The 20,267-nt window shown below is 47.4% G+C and overlaps 15 non-coding genes across 15 annotated transcripts; all 15 read right to left on the bottom strand.

Annotated features, from left to right (window-relative positions):
• Positions 1 to 513: 513 nt before the first annotated feature.
• Positions 514 to 586, bottom strand: TRNAV-CAC (transfer RNA valine (anticodon CAC)). Its single transcript has one exon. It is a non-coding gene; the product is annotated as a tRNA-Val (tRNA).
• Positions 587 to 2,393: 1,807 nt separating this feature from the next.
• TRNAV-CAC (transfer RNA valine (anticodon CAC)) lies at positions 2,394 to 2,466 on the bottom strand. Its single transcript has one exon. It is a non-coding gene; the product is annotated as a tRNA-Val (tRNA).
• Positions 2,467 to 4,260: 1,794 nt separating this feature from the next.
• Positions 4,261 to 4,333, bottom strand: TRNAV-CAC (transfer RNA valine (anticodon CAC)). The gene has a single exon. It is a non-coding gene; the product is annotated as a tRNA-Val (tRNA).
• Positions 4,334 to 4,701: 368 nt separating this feature from the next.
• TRNAP-UGG (transfer RNA proline (anticodon UGG)) lies at positions 4,702 to 4,773 on the bottom strand. Its single transcript has one exon. It is a non-coding gene; the product is annotated as a tRNA-Pro (tRNA).
• Positions 4,774 to 6,080: 1,307 nt separating this feature from the next.
• On the bottom strand, positions 6,081 to 6,153 carry TRNAV-CAC (transfer RNA valine (anticodon CAC)). Its single transcript has one exon. It is a non-coding gene; the product is annotated as a tRNA-Val (tRNA).
• A 420-nt stretch (positions 6,154 to 6,573) lies between these two features.
• TRNAP-UGG (transfer RNA proline (anticodon UGG)) lies at positions 6,574 to 6,645 on the bottom strand. Its single transcript has one exon. It is a non-coding gene; the product is annotated as a tRNA-Pro (tRNA).
• A 1,315-nt stretch (positions 6,646 to 7,960) lies between these two features.
• On the bottom strand, positions 7,961 to 8,033 carry TRNAV-CAC (transfer RNA valine (anticodon CAC)). The gene has a single exon. It is a non-coding gene; the product is annotated as a tRNA-Val (tRNA).
• A 420-nt stretch (positions 8,034 to 8,453) lies between these two features.
• On the bottom strand, positions 8,454 to 8,525 carry TRNAP-UGG (transfer RNA proline (anticodon UGG)). The gene has a single exon. It is a non-coding gene; the product is annotated as a tRNA-Pro (tRNA).
• A 1,311-nt stretch (positions 8,526 to 9,836) lies between these two features.
• On the bottom strand, positions 9,837 to 9,909 carry TRNAV-CAC (transfer RNA valine (anticodon CAC)). Its single transcript has one exon. It is a non-coding gene; the product is annotated as a tRNA-Val (tRNA).
• Positions 9,910 to 11,699: 1,790 nt separating this feature from the next.
• Positions 11,700 to 11,772, bottom strand: TRNAV-CAC (transfer RNA valine (anticodon CAC)). Its single transcript has one exon. It is a non-coding gene; the product is annotated as a tRNA-Val (tRNA).
• A 420-nt stretch (positions 11,773 to 12,192) lies between these two features.
• Positions 12,193 to 12,264, bottom strand: TRNAP-UGG (transfer RNA proline (anticodon UGG)). Its single transcript has one exon. It is a non-coding gene; the product is annotated as a tRNA-Pro (tRNA).
• Positions 12,265 to 13,589: 1,325 nt separating this feature from the next.
• On the bottom strand, positions 13,590 to 13,662 carry TRNAV-CAC (transfer RNA valine (anticodon CAC)). The gene has a single exon. It is a non-coding gene; the product is annotated as a tRNA-Val (tRNA).
• Positions 13,663 to 15,961: 2,299 nt separating this feature from the next.
• TRNAP-UGG (transfer RNA proline (anticodon UGG)) lies at positions 15,962 to 16,033 on the bottom strand. The gene has a single exon. It is a non-coding gene; the product is annotated as a tRNA-Pro (tRNA).
• A 1,311-nt stretch (positions 16,034 to 17,344) lies between these two features.
• On the bottom strand, positions 17,345 to 17,417 carry TRNAV-CAC (transfer RNA valine (anticodon CAC)). The gene has a single exon. It is a non-coding gene; the product is annotated as a tRNA-Val (tRNA).
• A 1,790-nt stretch (positions 17,418 to 19,207) lies between these two features.
• On the bottom strand, positions 19,208 to 19,280 carry TRNAV-CAC (transfer RNA valine (anticodon CAC)). The gene has a single exon. It is a non-coding gene; the product is annotated as a tRNA-Val (tRNA).
• Between the last annotated feature and the right edge of the window lie 987 nt (positions 19,281 to 20,267).

Here is a 20,267-nt window from a genome sequence, read left to right as displayed (position 1 = left end):
CTCCCGCCAGCTCTGCTTTCAGGAAGTTCAGCAGAAGCAGTCCAACTTCTGTTCCCACTTCAGAGGAAAAGCTTTCTCGGGCCAGAGAAAGCCAGGGAATCACTGTACCGGCAAGTGCATTTCTTACAACTGGTAATCCCTCAGAACACAGAAATGAAGAAGCTGTATATGAAAATGTATTATTTCTTTGGTACACTAACCTATGTAACTAATATGGACCATTTCAGAGGACGGAGCGGACCCAACTGTGATCCCAGAGACCCAAATACCCAGCAGTAGGGAAAATAAATCCTCTCTGTGCTCTGCAACATTACATACACAAAATGCAAGCGCGTGCATTTTTTTATTGGCCCCATATACAGAATACATGTGAGGATGCTTGCCTTCCCAGTGTATTTCTCAAGCTCTTGAGAGCATATGCTATTTCCATGGGAACGCAAATAAGTTCATACTTTACATTTGTGTGTGACAAAAGGGGAAAAAAACTATTTTGTGTAAAATGCCAGCAGAGAGTGTTTCTGCCCGGTCTCGAACCAGGGACCTTTCGCATGTGAGGCGAACGTGATAACCACTACACTACAGAAACAGCTGCTTGCTCACCTTTGTAGGGACTGGGAGAACAGGTGCAAAGGGCAGTGCAAGTGGACCTGCTTAAAGACTAATCAAATGCCTTGCGCCTGAAGCTCACACAATCCAGCCTAAAACATACGTCCTATCAAGCATGCGCACATATACAAGTATGCCAGCTGAGGGCCTATGCAGCGTACAGAGGGAAGGACATATTTCCACTTTGAGATCGGACGGCCAAAACTCACAAGCAAATCAAGGAATGTTACTGAGAGCTAACAGAGAACACAAAGTGCTTGTCGCAAGGACATGGCACGCAAAGAGGTTCAGGAAGTGAATTGTTCATCGACTACTGCTTACCGAGAAAACCAGAGAGTCTGTCCAATGAAAATAACATTGAAAAAACAAAAAAAAGGAGCTCAAGTTAACCACCTTGATTGGGCTCGTCCGGGATTTGGACCCGGGACCTCTCGCACCCAAAGCGAGAATCATACCCCTAGACCAACGAGCCACGGTCCTTTGAGCATTTGACGGAATTGTCCTCAGCGTTTGCACCCCCCTTAGGATTCGAGGCCAAGAATGCCTATTCCTGAAGTTTGTTCCTGCCGCTGAAAGCCTTGTCGGTGTATGAGCCAAATGAATGCCCCAGTCGGCACGCTCTGACTGTCTTCACAGGTCTCCTCCTCATCCCGAAGGTTGGTGGCCCATTGACATCAGGGTGGAAGGTGCTTGCGATACACTGTTCCTTCCTTCCTTCCTTCCTTCCTTTATTCCTCTTATGCTGTTTATGTAATAAGAGGGGACGATACACAGAAGAGAGAAAGTGGCCCAACACACTAGACTAGCAGTCTTCTGATCAATCTGCAGCTGGCAAGGTGGGGGAGAGCCTTTATTTTGCACCTGCTGGGATCTGCATTGGCAGAAGCTCTGAGGGCTGGGCCTTTCCTTTTGCCTGTAAAAACAAAAAGCAGCCCTCCTCCCTCCAGCCCTGAGAGCATGGGCGTGACACTGGAAAAAGCAGCATCTCCCCTTTGGTAAAGATGACCATTGCACAGCTGCTCACTCAGAGCTCGATCGTGCTCGATCAGGCGAGATATATTTAGGTCACCAGCAAAGTCTGTTCTCTTTTCTTGCGTAGGGTGAGCATTCACAGAGCCCAGCTTCGTTGACAAGAGTGCAAAAGGTGTATACTAAAAGCTTTCTGCTTTACTTGAGCGCCATGGCCGTTATTATATTTTGGCTGCTCCAAGCAATCTCTGTCCAGCCGATGCAAATTTCCAGCTCAAATTTTCCCAGCACTCAAAAAGTCCCTCCTCCCGCCAGCTCTGCTTTCAGGAAGTTCAGCAGAAGCAGTCCAACTTCTGTTCCCACTTCAGAGGAAAAGCTTTCTCGGGCCAGAGAAAGCCAGGGAATCACTGTACCGGCAAGTGCATTTCTTACAACTGGTAATCCCTCAGAACACAGAAATGAAGAAGCTGTATATGAAAATGTATTATTTCTTTGGTACACTAACCTATGTAACTAATATGGACCATTTCAGAGGACGGAGCGGACCCAACTGTGATCCCAGAGACCCAAATACCCAGCAGTAGGGAAAATAAATCCTCTCTGTGCTCTGCAACATTACATACACAAAATGCAAGCGCGTGCATTTTTTTATTGGCCCCATATACAGAATACATGTGAGGATGCTTGCCTTCCCAGTGTATTTCTCAAGCTCTTGAGAGCATATGCTATTTCCATGGGAACGCAAATAAGTTCATACTTTACATTTGTGTGTGACAAAAGGGGAAAAAAACTATTTTGTGTAAAATGCCAGCAGAGAGTGTTTCTGCCCGGTCTCGAACCGGGGACCTTTCGCGTGTGGGGCGAACGTGATAACCACTACACTACAGAAACAGCTGCTTGCTCACCTTTGTAGGGACTGGGAGAACAGGTGCAAAGGGCAGTGCAAGTGGACCTGCTTAAAGACTAATCAAATGCCTTGCGCCTGAAGCTCACACAATCCAGCCTAAAACATACGTCCTATCAAGCATGCGCACATATACAAGTATGCCAGCTGAGGGCCTATGCAGCGTACAGAGGGAAGGACATATTTCCACTTTGAGATCGGACGGCCAAAACTCACAAGCAAATCAAGGAATGTTACTGAGAGCTAACAGAGAACACAAAGTGCTTGTCGCAAGGACATGGCACGCAAAGAGGTTCAGGAAGTGAATTGTTCATCGACTACTGCTTACCGAGAAAACCAGAGAGTCTGTCCAATGAAAATAACATTGAAAAAACAAAAAAAAGGAGCTCAAGTTAACCACCTTGATTGGGCTCGTCCGGGACCTCTCGCACCCAAAGCGAGAATCATACCCCTAGACCAACGAGCCACGGTCCTTTGAGCATTTGACGGAATTGTCCTAAGCGTTTGCACCCCCCTTAGGATTCGAGGCCAAGAATGCCTATTCCTGAAGTTTGTTCCTGCCGCTGAAAGCCTTGTCGGTGTATGAGCCAAATGAATGCCCCAGTCGGCACGCTCTGACTGTCTTCACAGGTCTCCTCCTCATCCCGAAGGTTGGTGGCCCATTGACATCAGGGTGGAAGGTGCTTGCGATACACTGTTCCTTCCTTCCTTCCTTCCTTCCTTTATTCCTCTTATGCTGTTTATGTAATAAGAGGGGACGATACACAGAAGAGAGAAAGTGGCCCAACACACTAGACTAGCAGTCTTCTGATCAATCTGCAGCTGGCAAGGTGGGGGAGAGCCTTTATTTTGCACCTGCTGGGATCTGCATTGGCAGAAGCTCTGAGGGCTGGGCCTTTCCTTTTGCCTGTAAAAACAAAAAGCAGCCCTCCTCCCTCCAGCCCTGAGAGCATGGGCGTGACACTGGAAAAAGCAGCATCTCCCCTTTGGTAAAGATGACCATTGCACAGCTGCTCACTCAGAGCTCGATCGTGCTCGATCAGGCGAGATATATTTAGGTCACCAGCAAAGTCTGTTCTCTTTTCTTGCGTAGGGTGAGCATTCACAGAGCCCAGCTTCGTTGACAAGAGTGCAAAAGGTGTATACTAAAAGCTTTCTGCTTTACTTGAGCGCCATGGCCGTTATTATATTTTGGCTGCTCCAAGCAATCTCTGTCCAGCCGATGCAAATTTCCAGCTCAAATTTTCCCAGCACTCAAAAAGTCCCTCCTCCCGCCAGCTCTGCTTTCAGGAAGTTCAGCAGAAGCAGTCCAACTTCTGTTCCCACTTCAGAGGAAAAGCTTTCTCGGGCCAGAGAAAGCCAGGGAATCACTGTACCGGCAAGTGCATTTCTTACAACTGGTAATCCCTCAGAACACAGAAATGAAGAAGCTGTATATGAAAATGTATTATTTCTTTGGTACACTAACCTATGTAACTAATATGGACCATTTCAGAGGACGGAGCGGACCCAACTGTGATCCCAGAGACCCAAATACCCAGCAGTAGGGAAAATAAATCCTCTCTGTGCTCTGCAACATTACATACACAAAATGCAAGCGCGTGCATTTTTTTATTGGCCCCATATACAGAATACATGTGAGGATGCTTGCCTTCCCAGTGTATTTCTCAAGCTCTTGAGAGCATATGCTATTTCCATGGGAACGCAAATAAGTTCATACTTTACATTTGTGTGTGACAAAAGGGGAAAAAAACTATTTTGTGTAAAATGCCAGCAGAGAGTGTTTCTGCCCGGTCTCGAACCGGGGACCTTTCGCGTGTGAGGCGAACGTGATAACCACTACACTACAGAAACAGCTGCTTGCTCACCTTTGTAGGGACTGGGAGAACAGGTGCAAAGGGCAGTGCAAGTGGACCTGCTTAAAGACTAATCAAATGCCTTGCGCCTGAAGCTCACACAATCCAGCCTAAAACATACGTCCTATCAAGCATGCGCACATATACAAGTATGCCAGCTGAGGGCCTATGCAGCGAGCAAATCAAGGAATGTTACTGAGAGCTAACAGAGAACACAAAGTGCTTGTCGCAAGGACATGGCACGCAAAGAGGTTCAGGAAGTGAATTGTTCATCGACTACTGCTTACCGAGAAAACCAGAGAGTCTGTCCAATGAAAATAACATTGAAAAAACAAAAAAAAGGAGCTCAAGTTAACCACCTTGATTGGGCTCGTCCGGGATTTGAACCCGGGACCTCTCGCACCCAAAGCGAGAATCATACCCCTAGACCAACGAGCCACGGTCCTTTGAGCATTTGACGGAATTGTCCTCAGCGTTTGCACCCCCCTTAGGATTCGAGGCCAAGAATGCCTATTCCTGAAGTTTGTTCCTGCCGCTGAAAGCCTTGTCGGTGTATGAGCCAAATGAATGCCCCAGTCGGCACGCTCTGACTGTCTTCACAGGTCTCCTCCTCATCCCGAAGGTTGGTGGCCCATTGACATCAGGGTGGAAGGTGCTTGCGATACACTGTTCCTTCCTTCCTTCCTTTATTCCTCTTATGCTGTTTATGTAATAAGAGGGGACGATACACAGAAGAGAGAAAGTGGCCCAACACACTAGACTAGCAGTCTTCTGATCAATCTGCAGCTGGCAAGGTGGGGGAGAGCCTTTATTTTGCACCTGCTGGGATCTGCATTGGCAGAAGCTCTGAGGGCTGGGCCTTTCCTTTTGCCTGTAAAAACAAAAAGCAGCCCTCCTCCCTCCAGCCCTGAGAGCATGGGCGTGACACTGGAAAAAGCAGCATCTCCCCTTTGGTAAAGATGACCATTGCACAGCTGCTCACTCAGAGCTCGATCGTGCTCGATCAGGCGAGATATATTTAGGTCACCAGCAAAGTCTGTTCTCTTTTCTTGCGTAGGGTGAGCATTCACAGAGCCCAGCTTCGTTGACAAGAGTGCAAAAGGTGTATACTAAAAGCTTTCTGCTTTACTTGAGCGCCATGGCCGTTATTATATTTTGGCTGCTCCAAGCAATCTCTGTCCAGCCGATGCAAATTTCCAGCTCAAATTTTCCCAGCACTCAAAAAGTCCCTCCTCCCGCCAGCTCTGCTTTCAGGAAGTTCAGCAGAAGCAGTCCAACTTCTGTTCCCACTTCAGAGGAAAAGCTTTCTCGGGCCAGAGAAAGCCAGGGAATCACTGTACCGGCAAGTGCATTTCTTACAACTGGTAATCCCTCAGAACACAGAAATGAAGAAGCTGTATATGAAAATGTATTATTTCTTTGGTACACTAACCTATGTAACTAATATGGACCATTTCAGAGGACGGAGCGGACCCAACTGTGATCCCAGAGACCCAAATACCCAGCAGTAGGGAAAATAAATCCTCTCTGTGCTCTGCAACATTACATACACAAAATGCAAGCGCGTGCATTTTTTTATTGGCCCCATATACAGAATACATGTGAGGATGCTTGCCTTCCCAGTGTATTTCTCAAGCTCTTGAGAGCATATGCTATTTCCATGGGAACGCAAATAAGTTCATACTTTACATTTGTGTGTGACAAAAGGGGAAAAAAACTATTTTGTGTAAAATGCCAGCAGAGAGTGTTTCTGCCCGGTCTCGAACCGGGGACCTTTCGCATGTGAGGCGAACGTGATAACCACTACACTACAGAAACAGCTGCTTGCTCACCTTTGTAGGGACTGGGAGAACAGGTGCAAAGGGCAGTGCAAGTGGACCTGCTTAAAGACTAATCAAATGCCTTGAGCCTGAAGCTCACACAATCCAGCCTAAAACATACGTCCTATCAAGCATGCGCACATATACAAGTATGCCAGCTGAGGGCCTATGCAGCGTACAGAGGGAAGGACATATTTCCACTTTGAGATCGGACGGCCAAAACTCACAAGCAAATCAAGGAATGTTACTGAGAGCTAACAGAGAACACAAAGTGCTTGTCGCAAGGACATGGCACGCAAAGAGGTTCAGGAAGTGAATTGTTCATCGACTACTGCTTACCGAGAAAACCAGAGAGTCTGTCCAATGAAAATAACATTGAAAAAACAAAAAAAAGGAGCTCAAGTTAACCACCTTGATTGGGCTCGTCCGGGATTTGAACCCGGGACCTCTCGCACCCAAAGCGAGAATCATACCCCTAGACCAACGAGCCACGGTCCTTTGAGCATTTGACGGAATTGTCCTCAGCGTTTGCACCCCCCTTAGGATTCGAGGCCAAGAATGCCTATTCCTGAAGTTTGTTCCTGCCGCTGAAAGCCTTGTTGGTGTATGAGCCAAATGAATGCCCCAGTCGGCACGCTCTGACTGTCTTCACAGGTCTCCTCCTCATCCCGAAGGTTGGTGGCCCATTGACATCAGGGTGGAAGGTGCTTGCGATACACTGTTCCTTCCTTCCTTCCTTCCTTCCTTTATTCCTCTTATGCTGTTTATGTAATAAGAGGGGACGATACACAGAAGAGAGAAAGTGGCCCAACACACTAGACTAGCAGTCTTCTGATCAATCTGCAGCTGGCAAGGTGGGGGAGAGCCTTTATTTTGCACCTGCTGGGATCTGCATTGGCAGAAGCTCTGAGGGCTGGGCCTTTCCTTTTGCCTGTAAAAACAAAAAGCAGCCCTCCTCCCTCCAGCCCTGAGAGCATGGGCGTGACACTGGAAAAAGCAGCATCTCCCCTTTGGTAAAGATGACCATTGCACAGCTGCTCACTCAGAGCTCGATCGTGCTCGATCAGGCGAGATATATTTAGGTCACCAGCAAAGTCTGTTCTCTTTTCTTGCGTAGGGTGAGCATTCACAGAGCCCAGCTTCGTTGACAAGAGTGCAAAAGGTGTATACTAAAAGCTTTCTGCTTTACTTGAGCGCCATGGCCGTTATTATATTTTGGCTGCTCCAAGCAATCTCTGTCCAGCCGATGCAAATTTCCAGCTCAAATTTTCCCAGCACTCAAAAAGTCCCTCCTCCCGCCAGCTCTGCTTTCAGGAAGTTCAGCAGAAGCAGTCCAACTTCTGTTCCCACTTCAGAGGAAAAGCTTTCTCGGGCCAGAGAAAGCCAGGGAATCACTGTACCGGCAAGTGCATTTCTTACAACTGGTAATCCCTCAGAACACAGAAATGAAGAAGCTGTATATGAAAATGTATTATTTCTTTGGTACACTAACCTATGTAACTAATATGGACCATTTCAGAGGACGGAGCGGACCCAACTGTGATCCCAGAGACCCAAATACCCAGCAGTAGGGAAAATAAATCCTCTCTGTGCTCTGCAACATTACATACACAAAATGCAAGCGCGTGCATTTTTTTATTGGCCCCATATACAGAATACATGTGAGGATGCTTGCCTTCCCAGTGTATTTCTCAAGCTCTTGAGAGCATATGCTATTTCCATGGGAACGCAAATAAGTTCATACTTTACATTTGTGTGTGACAAAAGGGGAAAAAAACTATTTTGTGTAAAATGCCAGCAGAGAGTGTTTCTGCCCGGTCTCGAACCGGGGACCTTTCGCGTGTGAGGCGAATGTGATAACCACTACACTACAGAAACAGCTGCTTGCTCACCTTTGTAGGGACTGGGAGAACAGGTGCAAAGGGCAGTGCAAGTGGACCTGCTTAAAGACTAATCAAATGCCTTGCGCCTGAAGCTCACACAATCCAGCCTAAAACATACGTCCTATCAAGCATGCGCACATATACAAGTATGCCAGCTGAGGGCCTATGCAGCGTACAGAGGGAAGGACATATTTCCACTTTGAGATCGGACGGCCAAAACTCACAAGCAAATCAAGGAATGTTACTGAGAGCTAACAGAGAACACAAAGTGCTTGTCGCAAGGACATGGCACGCAAAGAGGTTCAGGAAGTGAATTGTTCATCGACTACTGCTTACCGAGAAAACCAGAGAGTCTGTCCAATGAAAATAACATTGAAAAAACAAAAAAAAGGAGCTCAAGTTAACCACCTTGTTTGGGCTCGTCCGGGATTTGAACCCGGGACCTCTCGCACCCAAAGCGAGAATCATACCCCTAGACCAACGAGCCACGGTCCTTTGAGCATTTGACGGAATTGTCCTCAGCGTTTGCACCCCCCTTAGGATTCGAGGCCAAGAATGCCTATTCCTGAAGTTTGTTCCTGCCGCTGAAAGCCTTGTCGGTGTATGAGCCAAATGAATGCCCCAGTCGGCACGCTCTGACTGTCTTCACAGGTCTCCTCCTCATCCCGAAGGTTGGTGGCCCATTGACATCAGGGTGGAAGGTGCTTGCGATACACTGTTCCTTCCTTCCTTCCTTCCTTTATTCCTCTTATGCTGTTTATGTAATAAGAGGGGACGATACACAGAAGAGAGAAAGTGGCCCAACACACTAGACTAGCAGTCTTCTGATCAATCTGCAGCTGGCAAGGTGGGGGAGAGCCTTTATTTTGCACCTGCTGGGATCTGCATTGGCAGAAGCTCTGAGGGCTGGGCCTTTCCTTTTGCCTGTAAAAACAAAAAGCAGCCCTCCTCCCTCCAGCCCTGAGAGCATGGGCGTGACACTGGAAAAAGCAGCATCTCCCCTTTGGTAAAGATGACCATTGCACAGCTGCTCACTCAGAGCTCGATCGTGCTCGATCAGGCGAGATATATTTAGGTCACCAGCAAAGTCTGTTCTCTTTTCTTGCGTAGGGTGAGCATTCACAGAGCCCAGCTTCGTTGACAAGAGTGCAAAAGGTGTATACTAAAAGCTTTCTGCTTTACTTGAGCGCCATGGACGTTATTATATTTTGGCTGCTCCAAGCAATCTCTGTCCAGCCGATGCAAATTTCCAGCTCAAATTTTCCCAGCACTCAAAAAGTCCCTCCTCCCGCCAGCTCTGCTTTCAGGAAGTTCAGCAGAAGCAGTCCAACTTCTGTTCCCACTTCAGAGGAAAAGCTTTCTCGGGCCAGAGAAAGCCAGGGAATCACTGTACCGGCAAGTGCATTTCTTACAACTGGTAATCCCTCAGAACACAGAAATGAAGAAGCTGTATATGAAAATGTATTATTTCTTTGGTACACTAACCTATGTAACTAATATGGACCATTTCAGAGGACGGAGCGGACCCAACTGTGATCCCAGAGACCCAAATACCCAGCAGTAGGGAAAATAAATCCTCTCTGTGCTCTGCAACATTACATACACAAAATGCAAGCGCGTGCATTTTTTTATTGGCCCCATATACAGAATACATGTGAGGATGCTTGCCTTCCCAGTGTATTTCTCAAGCTCTTGAGAGCATATGCTATTTCCATGAGAACGCAAATAAGTTCATACTTTACATTTGTGTGTGACAAAAGGGGAAAAAAACTATTTTGTGTAAAATGCCAGCAGAGAGTGTTTCTGCCCGGTCTCGAACCGGGGACCTTTCGCGTGTGAGGCGAACGTGATAACCACTACACTACAGAAACAGCTGCTTGCTCACCTTTGTAGGGACTGGGAGAACAGGTGCAAAGGGCAGTGCAAGTGGACCTGCTTAAAGACTAATCAAATGCCTTGCGCCTGAAGCTCACACAATCCAGCCTAAAACATACGTCCTATCAAACATGCGCACATATACAAGTATGCCAGCTGAGGGCCTATGCAGCGTACAGAGGGAAGGACACATTTCCACTTTGAGATCGGACGGCCAAAACTCACAAGCAAATCAAGGAATGTTACTGAGAGCTAACAGAGAACACAAAGTGCTTGTCGCAAGGACATGGCACGCAAAGAGGTTCAGGAAGTGAATTGTTCATCGACTACTGCTTACCGAGAAAACCAGAGAGTCTGTCCAATGAAAATAACATTGAAAAAACAAAAAAAAGGAGCTCAAGTTAACCACCTTGATTGGGCTCGTCCGGGACCTCTCGCACCCAAAGCGAGAATCATACCCCTAGACCAACGAGCCACGGTCCTTTGAGCATTTGACGGAATTGTCCTCAGCGTTTGCACCCCCCTTAGGATTCGAGGCCAAGAATGCCTATTCCTGAAGTTTGTTCCTGCCGCTGAAAGCCTTGTCGGTGTATGAGCCAAATGAATGCCCCAGTCGGCACGCTCTGACTGTCTTCACAGGTCTCCTCCTCATCCCGAAGGTTGGTGGCCCATTGACATCAGGGTGGAAGGTGCTTGCGATACACTGTTCCTTCCTTCCTTCCTTCCTTTATTCCTCTTATGCTGTTTATGTAATAAGAGGGGACGATACACAGAAGAGAGAAAGTGGCCCAACACACTAGACTAGCAGTCTTCTGATCAATCTGCAGCTGGCAAGGTGGGGGAGAGCCTTTATTTTGCACCTGCTGGGATCTGCATTGGCAGAAGCTCTGAGGGCTGGGCCTTTCCTTTTGCCTGTAAAAACAAAAAGCAGCCCTCCTCCCTCCAGCCCTGAGAGCATGGGCGTGACACTGGAAAAAGCAGCATCTCCCCTTTGGTAAAGATGACCATTGCACAGCTGCTCACTCAGAGCTCGATCGTGCTCGATCAGGCGAGATATATTTAGGTCACCAGCAAAGTCTGTTCTCTTTTCTTGCGTAGGGTGAGCATTCACAGAGCCCAGCTTCGTTGACAAGAGTGCAAAAGGTGTATACTAAAAGCTTTCTGCTTTACTTGAGCGCCATGGCCGTTATTATATTTTGGCTGCTCCAAGCAATCTCTGTCCAGCCGATGCAAATTTCCAGCTCAAATTTTCCCAGCACTCAAAAAGTCCCTCCTCCCGCCAGCTCTGCTTTCAGGAAGTTCAGCAGAAGCAGTCCAACTTCTGTTCCCACTTCAGAGGAAAAGCTTTCTCGGGCCAGAGAAAGCCAGGGAATCACTGTACCGGCAAGTGCATTTCTTACAACTGGTAATCCCTCAGAACACAGAAATGAAGAAGCTGTATATGAAAATGTATTATTTCTTTGGTACACTAACCTATGTAACTAATATGGACCATTTCAGAGGACGGAGCGGACCCAACTGTGATCCCAGAGACCCAAATACCCAGCAGTAGGGAAAATAAATCCTCTCTGTGCTCTGCAACATTACATACACAAAATGCAAGCGCGTGCATTTTTTTATTGGCCCCATATACAGAATACATGTGAGGATGCTTGCCTTCCCAGTGTATTTCTCAAGCTCTTGAGAGCATATGCTATTTCCATGAGAACGCAAATAAGTTCATACTTTACATTTGTGTGTGACAAAAGGGGAAAAAAACTATTTTGTGTAAAATGCCAGCAGAGAGTGTTTCTGCCCGGTCTCGAACCGGGGACCTTTCGCGTGTGAGGCGAACGTGATAACCACTACACTACAGAAACAGCTGCTTGCTCACCTTTGTAGGGACTGGGAGAACAGGTGCAAAGGGCAGTGCAAGTGGACCTGCTTAAAGACTAATCAAATGCCTTGCGCCTGAAGCTCACACAATCCAGCCTAAAACATACGTCCTATCAAGCATGCGCACATATACAAGTATGCCAGCTGAGGGCCTATGCAGCGTACAGAGGGAAGGACATATTTCCACTTTGAGATCGGACGGCCAAAACTCACAAGCAAATCAAGGAATGTTACTGAGAGCTAACAGAGAACACAAAGTGCTTGTCGCAAGGACATGGCACGCAAAGAGGTTCAGGAAGTGAATTGTTCATCGACTACTGCTTACCGAGAAAACCAGAGAGTCTGTCCAATGAAAATAACATTGAAAAAACAAAAAAAAGGAGCTCAAGTTAACCACCTTGATTGGGCTCGTCCGGGATTTGAACCCGGGATCTCTCGCACCCAAAGCGAGAATCATACCCCTAGACCAACGAGCCACGGTCCTTTGAGCATTTGACGGAATTGTCCTCAGCGTTTGCACCCCCCTTAGGATTCGAGGCCAAGAATGCCTATTCCTGAAGTTTGTTCCTGCCGCTGAAAGCCTTGTCGGTGTATGAGCCAAATGAATGCCCCAGTCGGCACGCTCTGACTGTCTTCACAGGTCTCCTCCTCATCCCGAAGGTTGGTGGCCCATTGACATCAGGGTGGAAGGTGCTTGCGATACACTGTTCCTTCCTTCCTTCCTTCCTTCCTTTATTCCTCTTATGCTGTTTATGTAATAAGAGGGGACGATACACAGAAGAGAGAAAGTGGCCCAACACACTAGACTAGCAGTCTTCTGATCAATCTGCAGCTGGCAAGGTGGGGGAGAGCCTTTATTTTGCACCTGCTGGGATCTGCATTGGCAGAAGCTCTGAGGGCTGGGCCTTTCCTTTTGCCTGTAAAAACAAAAAGCAGCCCTCCTCCCTCCAGCCCTGAGAGCATGGGCGTGACACTGGAAAAAGCAGCATCTCCCCTTTGGTAAAGATGACCATTGCACAGCTGCTCACTCAGAGCTCGATCGTGCTCGATCAGGCTCGATCAGGCGAGATATATTTAGGTCACCAGCAAAGTCTGTTCTCTTTTCTTGCGTAGGGTGAGCATTCACAGAGCCCAGCTTCGTTGACAAGAGTGCAAAAGGTGTATACTAAAAGCTTTCTGCTTTACTTGAGCGCCATGGCCGTTATTATATTTTGGCTGCTCCAAGCAATCTCTGTCCAGCCGATGCAAATTTCCAGCTCAAATTTTCCCAGCACTCAAAAAGTCCCTCCTCCCGCCAGCTCTGCTTTCAGGAAGTTCAGCAGAAGCAGTCCAACTTCTGTTCCCACTTCAGAGGAAAAGCTTTCTCGGGCCAGAGAAAGCCAGGGAATCACTGTACCGGCAAGTGCATTTCTTACAACTGGTAATCCCTCAGAACACAGAAATGAAGAAGCTGTATATGAAAATGTATTATTTCTTTGGTACACTAACCTATGTAACTAATATGGACCATTTCAGAGGACGGAGCGGACCCAACTGTGATCCCAGAGACCCAAATACCCAGCAGTAGGGAAAATAAATCCTCTCTGTGCTCTGCAACATTACATACACAAAATGCAAGCGCGTGCATTTTTTTATTGGCCCCATATACAGAATACATGTGAGGATGCTTGCCTTCCCAGTGTATTTCTCAAGCTCTTGAGAGCATATGCTATTTCCATGGGAACGCAAATAAGTTCATACTTTACATTTGTGTGTGACAAAAGGGGAAAAAAACTATTTTGTGTAAAATGCCAGCAGAGAGTGTTTCTGCCCGGTCTCGAACCGGGGACCTTTCGCGTGTGAGGCGAATGTGATAACCACTACACTACAGAAACAGCTGCTTGCTCACCTTTGTAGGGACTGGGAGAACAGGTGCAAAGGGCAGTGCAAGTGGACCTGCTTAAAGACTAATCAAATGCCTTGCGCCTGAAGCTCACACAATCCAGCCTAAAACATACGTCCTATCAAGCATGCGCACATATACAAGTATGCCAGCTGAGGGCCTATGCAGCGTACAGAGGGAAGGACATATTTCCACTTTGAGATCGGACGGCCAAAACTCACAAGCAAATCAAGGAATGTTACTGAGAGCTAACAGAGAACACAAAGTGCTTGTCGCAAGGACATGGCACGCAAAGAGGTTCAGGAAGTGAATTGTTCATCGACTACTGCTTACCGAGAAAACCAGAGAGTCTGTCCAATGAAAATAACATTGAAAAAACAAAAAAAAGGAGCTCAAGTTAACCACCTTGTTTGGGCTCGTCCGGAATTTGAACCCGGGACCTCTCGCACCCAAAGCGAGAATCATACCCCTAGACCAACGAGCCACGGTCCTTTGAGCATTTGACGGAATTGTCCTCAGCGTTTGCACCCCCCTTAGGATTCGAGGCCAAGAATGCCTATTCCTGAAGTTTGTTCCTGCCGCTGAAAGCCTTGTCGGTGTATGAGCCAAATGAATGCCCCAGTCGGCACGCTCTGACTGTCTTCACAGGTCTCCTCCTCATCCCGAAGGTTGGTGGCCCATTGACATCAGGGTGGAAGGTGCTTGCGATACACTGTTCCTTCCTTCCTTCCTTCCTTCCTTTATTCCTCTTATGCTGTTTATGTAATAAGAGGGGACGATACACAGAAGAGAGAAAGTGGCCCAACACACTAGACTAGCAGTCTTCTGATCAATCTGCAGCTGGCAAGGTGGGGGAGAGCCTTTATTTTGCACCTGCTGGGATCTGCATTGGCAGAAGCTCTGAGGGCTGGGCCTTTCCTTTTGCCTGTAAAAACAAAAAGCAGCCCTCCTCCCTCCAGCCCTGAGAGCATGGGCGTGACACTGGAAAAAGCAGCATCTCCCCTTTGGTAAAGATGACCATTGCACAGCTGCTCACTCAGAGCTCGATCGTGCTCGATCAGGCGAGATATATTTAGGTCACCAGCAAAGTCTGTTCTCTTTTCTTGCGTAGGGTGAGCATTCACAGAGCCCAGCTTCGTTGACAAGAGTGCAAAAGGTGTATACTAAAAGCTTTCTGCTTTACTTGAGCGCCATGGACGTTATTATATTTTGGCTGCTCCAAGCAATCTCTGTCCAGCCGATGCAAATTTCCAGCTCAAATTTTCCCAGCACTCAAAAAGTCCCTCCTCCCGCCAGCTCTGCTTTCAGGAAGTTCAGCAGAAGCAGTCCAACTTCTGTTCCCACTTCAGAGGAAAAGCTTTCTCGGGCCAGAGAAAGCCAGGGAATCACTGTACCGGCAAGTGCATTTCTTACAACTGGTAATCCCTCAGAACACAGAAATGAAGAAGCTGTATATGAAAATGTATTATTTCTTTGGTACACTAACCTATGTAACTAATATGGACCATTTCAGAGGACGGAGCGGACCCAACTGTGATCCCAGAGACCCAAATACCCAGCAGTAGGGAAAATAAATCCTCTCTGTGCTCTGCAACATTACATACACAAAATGCAAGCGCGTGCATTTTTTTATTGGCCCCATATACAGAATACATGTGAGGATGCTTGCCTTCCCAGTGTATTTCTCAAGCTCTTGAGAGCATATGCTATTTCCATGAGAACGCAAATAAGTTCATACTTTACATTTGTGTGTGACAAAAGGGGAAAAAAACTATTTTGTGTAAAATGCCAGCAGAGAGTGTTTCTGCCCGGTCTCAACCGGGGACCTTTCGCGTGTGAGGCGAACGTGATAACCACTACACTACAGAAACAGCTGCTTGCTCACCTTTGTAGGGACTGGGAGAACAGGTGCAAAGGGCAGTGCAAGTGGACCTGCTTAAAGACTAATCAAATGCCTTGCGCCTGAAGCTCCCACAATCCAGCCTAAAACATACGTCCTATCAAGCATGCGCACATATACAAGTATGCCAGCTGAGGGCCTATGCAGCGTACAGAGGGAAGGACATATTTCCACTTTGAGATCGGACGGCCAAAACTCACAAGCAAATCAAGGAATGTTACTGAGAGCTAACAGAGAACACAAAGTGCTTGTCGCAAGGACATGGCACGCAAAGAGGTTCAGGAAGTGAATTGTTCATCGACTACTGCTTACCGAGAAAACCAGAGAGTCTGTCCAATGAAAATAACATTGAAAAAACAAAAAAAAGGAGCTCAAGTTAACCACCTTGTTTGGGCTCGTCCGGGATTTGAACCCGGGACCTCTCGCACCCAAAGCGAGAATCATACCCCTAGACCAACGAGCCACGGTCCTTTGAGCATTTGACGGAATTGTCCTCAGCGTTTGCACCCCCCTTAGGATTCGAGGCCAAGAATGCCTATTCCTGAAGTTTGTTCCTGCCGCTGAAAGCCTTGTCGGTGTATGAGCCAAATGAATGCCCCAGTCGGCACGCTCTGACTGTCTTCACAGGTCTCCTCCTCATCCCGAAGGTTGGTGGCCCATTGACATCAGGGTGGAAGGTGCTTGCGATACACTGTTCCTTCCTTCCTTCCTTCCTTTATTCCTCTTATGCTGTTTATGTAATAAGAGGGGACGATACACAGAAGAGAGAAAGTGGCCCAACACACTAGACTAGCAGTCTTCTGATCAATCTGCAGCTGGCAAGGTGGGGGAGAGCCTTTATTTTGCACCTGCTGGGATCTGCATTGGCAGAAGCTCTGAGGGCTGGGCCTTTCCTTTTGCCTGTAAAAACAAAAAGCAGCCCTCCTCCCTCCAGCCCTGAGAGCATGGGCGTGACACTGGAAAAAGCAGCATCTCCCCTTTGGTAAAGATGACCATTGCACAGCTGCTCACTCAGAGCTCGATCGTGCTCGATCAGGCGAGATATATTTAGGTCACCAGCAAAGTCTGTTCTCTTTTCTTGCGTAGGGTGAGCATTCACAGAGCCCAGCTTCGTTGACAAGAGTGCAAAAGGTGTATACTAAAAGCTTTCTGCTTTACTTGAGCGCCATGGACGTTATTATATTTTGGCTGCTCCAAGCAATCTCTGTCCAGCCGATGCAAATTTCCAGCTCAAATTTTCCCAGCACTCAAAAAGTCCCTCCTCCCGCCAGCTCTGCTTTCAGGAAGTTCAGCAGAAGCAGTCCAACTTCTGTTCCCACTTCAGAGGAAAAGCTTTCTCGGGCCAGAGAAAGCCAGGGAATCACTGTACCGGCAAGTGCATTTCTTACAACTGGTAATCCCTCAGAACACAGAAATGAAGAAGCTGTATATGAAAATGTATTATTTCTTTGGTACACTAACCTATGTAACTAATATGGACCATTTCAGAGGACGGAGCGGACCCAACTGTGATCCCAGAGACCCAAATACCCAGCAGTAGGGAAAATAAATCCTCTCTGTGCTCTGCAACATTACATACACAAAATGCAAGCGCGTGCATTTTTTTATTGGCCCCATATACAGAATACATGTGAGGATGCTTGCCTTCCCAGTGTATTTCTCAAGCTCTTGAGAGCATATGCTATTTCCATGAGAACGCAAATAAGTTCATACTTTACATTTGTGTGTGACAAAAGGGGAAAAAAACTATTTTGTGTAAAATGCCAGCAGAGAGTGTTTCTGCCCGGTCTCGAACCAGGGACCTTTCGCGTGTGAGGCGAACGTGATAACCACTACACTACAGAAACAGCTGCTTGCTCACCTTTGTAGGGACTGGGAGAACAGGTGCAAAGGGCAGTGCAAGTGGACCTGCTTAAAGACTAATCAAATGCCTTGCGCCTGAAGCTCACACAATCCAGCCTAAAACATACGTCCTATCAAACATGCGCACATATACAAGTATGCCAGCTGAGGGCCTATGCAGCGTACAGAGGGAAGGACACATTTCCACTTTGAGATCGGACGGCCAAAACTCACAAGCAAATCAAGGAATGTTACTGAGAGCTAACAGAGAACACAAAGTGCTTGTCGCAAGGACATGGCACGCAAAGAGGTTCAGGAAGTGAATTGTTCATCGACTACTGCTTACCGAGAAAACCAGAGAGTCTGTCCAATGAAAATAACATTGAAAAAACAAAAAAAAGGAGCTCAAGTTAACCACCTTGATTGGGCTCGTCCGGGACCTCTCGCACCCAAAGCGAGAATCATACCCCTAGACCAACGAGCCACGGTCCTTTGAGCATTTGACGGAATTGTCCTCAGCGTTTGCACCCCCCTTAGGATTCGAGGCCAAGAATGCCTATTCCTGAAGTTTGTTCCTGCCGCTGAAAGCCTTGTCGGTGTATGAGCCAAATGAATGCCCCAGTCGGCACGCTCTGACTGTCTTCACAGGTCTCCTCCTCATCCCGAAAGTTGGTGGCCCATTGACATCAGGGTGGAAGGTGCTTGCGATACACTGTTCCTTCCTTCCTTCCTTCCTTTATTCCTCTTATGCTGTTTATGTAATAAGAGGGGACGATACACAGAAGAGAGAAAGTGGCCCAACACACTAGACTAGCAGTCTTCTGATCAATCTGCAGCTGGCAAGGTGGGGGAGAGCCTTTATTTTGCACCTGCTGGGATCTGCATTGGCAGAAGCTCTGAGGGCTGGGCCTTTCCTTTTGCCTGTAAAAACAAAAAGCAGCCCTCCTCCCTCCAGCCCTGAGAGCATGGGCGTGACACTGGAAAAAGCAGCATCTCCCCTTTGGTAAAGATGACCATTGCACAGCTGCTCACTCAGAGCTCGATCGTGCTCGATCAGGCGAGATATATTTAGGTCACCAGCAAAGTCTGTTCTCTTTTCTTGCGTAGGGTGAGCATTCACAGAGCCCAGCTTCGTTGACAAGAGTGCAAAAGGTGTATACTAAAAGCTTTCTGCTTTACTTGAGCGCCATGGCCGTTATTATATTTTGGCTGCTCCAAGCAATCTCTGTCCAGCCGATGCAAATTTCCAGCTCAAATTTTCCCAGCACTCAAAAAGTCCCTCCTCCCGCCAGCTCTGCTTTCAGGAAGTTCAGCAGAAGCAGTCCAACTTCTGTTCCCACTTCAGAGGAAAAGCTTTCTCGGGCCAGAGAAAGCCAGGGAATCACTGTACCGGCAAGTGCATTTCTTACAACTGGTAATCCCTCAGAACACAGAAATGAAGAAGCTGTATATGAAAATGTATTATTTCTTTGGTACACTAACCTATGTAACTAATATGGACCATTTCAGAGGACGGAGCGGACCCAACTGTGATCCCAGAGACCCAAATACCCAGCAGTAGGGAAAATAAATCCTCTCTGTGCTCTGCAACATTACATACACAAAATGCAAGCGCGTGCATTTTTTTATTGGCCCCATATACAGAATACATGTGAGGATGCTTGCCTTCCCAGTGTATTTCTCAAGCTCTTGAGAGCATATGCTATTTCCATGGGAACGCAAATAAGTTCATACTTTACATTTGTGTGTGACAAAAGGGGAAAAAAACTATTTTGTGTAAAATGCCAGCAGAGAGTGTTTCTGCCCGGTCTCGAACCGGGGACCTTTCGCGTGTGAGGCGAATGTGATAACCACTACACTACAGAAACAGCTGCTTGCTCACCTTTGTAGGGACTGGGAGAACAGGTGCAAAGGGCAGTGCAAGTGGACCTGCTTAAAGACTAATCAAATGCCTTGCGCCTGAAGCTCACACAATCCAGCCTAAAACATACGTCCTATCAAGCATGCGCACATATACAAGTATGCCAGCTGAGGGCGTATGCAGCGTACAGAGGGAAGGACATATTTCCACTTTGAGATCGGACGGCCAAAACTCACAAGCAAATCAAGGAATGTTACTGAGAGCTAACAGAGAACACAAAGTGCTTGTCGCAAGGACATGGCACGCAAAGAGGTTCAGGAAGTGAATTGTTCATCGACTACTGCTTACCGAGAAAACCAGAGAGTCTGTCCAATGAAAATAACATTGAAAAAACAAAAAAAAGGAGCTCAAGTTAACCACCTTGTTTGGGCTCGTCCGGAATTTGAACCCGGGACCTCTCGCACCCAAAGCGAGAATCATACCCCTAGACCAACGAGCCACGGTCCTTTGAGCATTTGACGGAATTGTCCTCAGCGTTTGCACCCCCCTTAGGATTCGAGGCCAAGAATGCCTATTCCTGAAGTTTGTTCCTGCCGCTGAAAGCCTTGTCGGTGTATGAGCCAAATGAATGCCCCAGTCGGCACGCTCTGACTGTCTTCACAGGTCTCCTCCTCATCCCGAAGGTTGGTGGCCCATTGACATCAGGGTGGAAGGTGCTTGCGATACACTGTTCCTTCCTTCCTTCCTTCCTTCCTTTATTCCTCTTATGCTGTTTATGTAATAAGAGGGGACGATACACAGAAGAGAGAAAGTGGCCCAACACACTAGACTAGCAGTCTTCTGATCAATCTGCAGCTGGCAAGGTGGGGGAGAGCCTTTATTTTGCACCTGCTGGGATCTGCATTGGCAGAAGCTCTGAGGGCTGGGCCTTTCCTTTTGCCTGTAAAAACAAAAAGCAGCCCTCCTCCCTCCAGCCCTGAGAGCATGGGCGTGA

Source organism: Ambystoma mexicanum, chromosome 2q (assembly GCF_040938575.1).
Source record: "Ambystoma mexicanum isolate Mex_15411 chromosome 2q, UKY_AmexF1_1, whole genome shotgun sequence".
In the NCBI taxonomy this organism is placed as follows: domain Eukaryota; kingdom Metazoa; phylum Chordata; class Amphibia; order Caudata; family Ambystomatidae; genus Ambystoma; species Ambystoma mexicanum.
This window is presented reverse-complemented; position numbering and strand designations above follow the sequence as displayed.